The sequence below is a fragment of the Numida meleagris genome, chromosome 1 (assembly GCF_002078875.1).
Source record: "Numida meleagris isolate 19003 breed g44 Domestic line chromosome 1, NumMel1.0, whole genome shotgun sequence".
In the NCBI taxonomy this organism is placed as follows: domain Eukaryota; kingdom Metazoa; phylum Chordata; class Aves; order Galliformes; family Numididae; genus Numida; species Numida meleagris.
The window spans coordinates 85,657,223-85,660,877 of record NC_034409.1 but is presented as its reverse complement, the minus strand read 5'-3'; the positions used below and the strand labels follow the sequence as shown (position 1 = coordinate 85,660,877).

Genomic DNA, 3,655 nt, shown 5'->3' with positions numbered 1-3,655 from the left:
ATACACCATAGCATACCATACACCATAGCATACCATACACCATAGCATACCATACACCATAGCATACCATACACCATAGCATACCATACACCATACCATACCTTTTATGGAGAAGATACAACCCCAGGTGACCCTACAGGCTTGGGGAAGAGTGGCTGGAAAGCTGCCTGGCGGAAAGGGACCTTGGTGTGCTGATGGACAGCCGGCTGAATATGAGCCAGCAGTGTGCCCAGGTGGCCAAGAAGGCCAGTGGCATCCTGGCTTGGATCAGGAATGGTGTGGTGAGCAGGTCTAGGGAAGTACTGCTGCCCCTGTACTCAGCATTGGTGAGGCTCCACCTCGAGTTCTATGTTCAGTTCTGGGCGCCTCAGTACAGAAAGGACATTGAGGTGCATGAGCAGGTCCAAAGAAGGGCAACAAGGCTTGTGAAGGGCTTGGAGAATATGCCCTACGAGGAGAGACTAAAGGAACTGGGACTGTTTAATCTGGGGAAGAGGAGACTGAGGGGAGACCTTATTGCTCTCTTCAAATACCTGAAAGGTGATTGCAGTGAGAGTGGGGTTGGTCTCTTCTCACTGGAGACAGGACAAGGGGAAATGGTCTCAAGTTGCACCAGGGGAGGTTTAGGTTGGACATCAGGAAAAACTTATTTACAGAAAGGGTTATTAAGCACTGGAACAGGCTGCCCAGGGAGCTGGTTGAGTCACCATCCCTGAATGTGTTTAAAAACCATTTGGATGTGGTGCTCAGGGACATGATTTAGCAGTGAGTTGTTGGAGTTAAAACAGTATGGTTAGGTTGCGGTTGGACTTGATGATCTTTAAGGTCTTTTCCAACCTGAGCAATTCTATGATTCTATGATTAGGCATAACCAACTAGTCATAAGAAAATTTGTTATTATAGCTAAGTTTGGAATTTGCAGGCATGTCAAGAGAAACTGAGACAGAGTAAGCTTGACCAGCTGTGGTCCTGAGGCCCTGGAAACTCAGCAGGAGGCCTGTGGCCTGCACTAGCAATGTCGAGACAGTGTTTACTGGGCTGCAGGACTACACTGTACCAGCTATGGAGTGGTATATGTTGTCTTCCTTTGTGAAGTGATTCCAGTTAGCAGCATCACTGTTGGAAACACTTTGGAACTACTTCATGCGGTTTTTCCTATGTCATGTCATTTCTATGGTACCATGTATTCTTTCCTAGTAGGATTTGTGGTCCCAGTTCCTGACTTTTTAATGAGAAGGCTGCCAGCAGGATTCAGTCATCCCTGCTGTGGATGGGCAATCATCTCTTACACTTCATGTCATGGCACTTCGTCTGTCCTGACTGTTATCTATTCTGGTGGTACTTTGGGGAATATCATAAAAAGCAGACTTGTTTGTGATAGGCTGCACTGAAGGTTTGCTTAGGTTTTCAGAGTCAGCCATTTGCCTGAATCCCTCTTACTATGTTAAATTAATACACATCAAGGAAAAATGCAGTTAGGCACAGAATGCAGAAGAAATAACAAAATATGGCACAAAGTTTAACATAGGTCCCGCGCCTACCATAACGTTGTAATTGCTTTGGTTTGCCCTCTCTGGGTTCACTCCTTGCTCTGTGATTTATATGGAGAGTTCAAGCATATTCCTCCAGTGTGAAAACCAGAGTCTAGGGAAATTTGGTCTTGTGCAAAAAATCCCTGGGCCTGGGAGAACAGTAATCTTTCAATTAATCATTTGAATCTTTTTGATGTAGCAAAAGATTTAGCACAGAGTTAACACCTTCAGTGCTGCTACAATAATCAGTCACTGTAGAAGTACATATAGTAAGCAAAGGTTGAATGACTTCTGTGTGTGTTTGTGATTTGCTCTATTATTGTGCAATTATATTATTATACATGTATAAGTGTAGCTGTAGAGAGTAAAATACTTAGCGTCTTTTTGCAAACCACAGCTGGCAGCTACTTCTCTAGTATATTTCATTATCTTGGTCTAATGGTAATACATGCTTCTGTTCACCTCTGGTAAGTTCACACCAAACATTGGTGGTATCCTTCTACTGGAACCACTCTAATAGTGAAAATAGTTTTTGATTCACCATGCCCTTCCTAACATGTTCATGGTTTCAATTTCAGCCAGACTCTTCAGATAGCAAGTGTATATGTGACTGAGAGCCTGGCAGCAAGTGGATCTCAACAAAATACTGGTTCTGTGTGGGAAGCATTGGAGACAGCCATGGATGGACACTTGGATGCAAAACTGTGTTGGGGAACTGTTTGCCAGTACCATTCTACTCCAAAAAGTAACTTTGTGAAAGAAATTTCAAAGCAGCACCTTGTTTCTGATTGATCCACAGAAACCATATAACAGACAGGGAAAAGCTGTTGTCTCTGTGGTGCTCAGGCAGACTTGTGGCATTAGTGCTTTGTTGTGGCTGCATAATTTTAGCACAGTCTTTAAGAAAATGTTCTTTAACCTGCCCTTAGTGCAGTTAACAACTGGCCTTTCTTTGTGGATCTGGTAAGCAATGCTGGCATACATCCAGGGCCTTTCTCTGAGGACTGCATGCTTCCTAGAGCTAACAGCTAAAGTTAGTAATACCAATTTTGTCATTCAGTGTTAACAGAAATGATACAGAGTACATTCAGAAAAGGATCTATTGTATAAGATAAAGCCTTTCTTATAGTCACTCTGGAGAATAACCCCATATGAGAACAGTTCCGTATTTTAAATCGCTAAAGATAGCTTCTTGCTAGGGAATGTGAGATACTGATAACATATTATATTCCTCTCTTGCTGCTTTTTTCTCTTGTGTTGATTAGTCCTATACCATAGGCATGATAGACCATGGGGCTCACCCTACATTCCTCTGAGCGTTTTGAAGAAATGATTACATTTGTCAAATGACAAAAAAGAATCACCTTAGACAGTCAGGTGAGACACATCAAAAGTAACTTGAAAACCTGCAGTCCCAGGTCAGCTGTTACTTGAAGACTATCCAGCTTCCTTTTGCGTCATTTCTGATTTGTCTTTGTACAAGCTTCTGTTGAGATCAGTCTATATTGGAGAACTAAACGCTGGGGTTTCTGGGTTTTTTTTTGGGGGGGGGAGGGGGGGGCTCCTTTCCTTCCTTATCCCCTGGGGAGAATAGATTTGTAAAAAAAAAAAAATGATTAAAGGGATTGGGTACTTGTTCCATGGCAGCTAAGGGGTTTGCCTTGCCTAATTAAAGATTCTTTGTTTGAAACTCCATTGTAAGTAGCCATAAAAATAAAACAACAAAAGTTTCAGAATTGGTCTGTTTTTGAAATAAAATATTCTATTTGACCGTAAAAGCATTAAAAGTGTGTGTTTGAAGTATGAGAGTTTGTGAGCTTGTCTCAACTCAGGATTTTCCAGGTAGGTATTAGGATTCTGGAATCAACTTCTGTAACCTCATATCCAAATGTAATGTAAGAGGTAATCATGTTCAAAATATATATATAGTTTTGCTAAACAATGACTTTACTGAGAATGAGACAGTGATGTGTTTGAAAAATATAGAACTTCCAACTTCTATACCTGGAATATAGAACGCCTTGTTTGCTTTGAAGTTGTAATGAGTTTTGGAATTGTAGATTGTTAAGAAAAGGATATATCAACTCTGTACAGGCAAGTTGTTTGGTAATCGCTCTTAAAAC

The 3,655-nt window shown here is 41.5% G+C and overlaps 1 long non-coding RNA gene across 2 annotated transcripts in view; it reads left to right on the top strand.

Moving 5' to 3' along the window:
- The window catches only part of LOC110400791, an 87,440-nt gene extending 84,145 nt beyond the window's left edge, over positions 1–3,295 (top strand). For both annotated transcript variants that reach the window (XR_002440081.1, XR_002440080.1), the window contains exon 6: positions 2,111–3,295. This is a non-coding gene — a long non-coding RNA (uncharacterized LOC110400791). The remainder of the gene's footprint in view (positions 1–2,110) is intronic.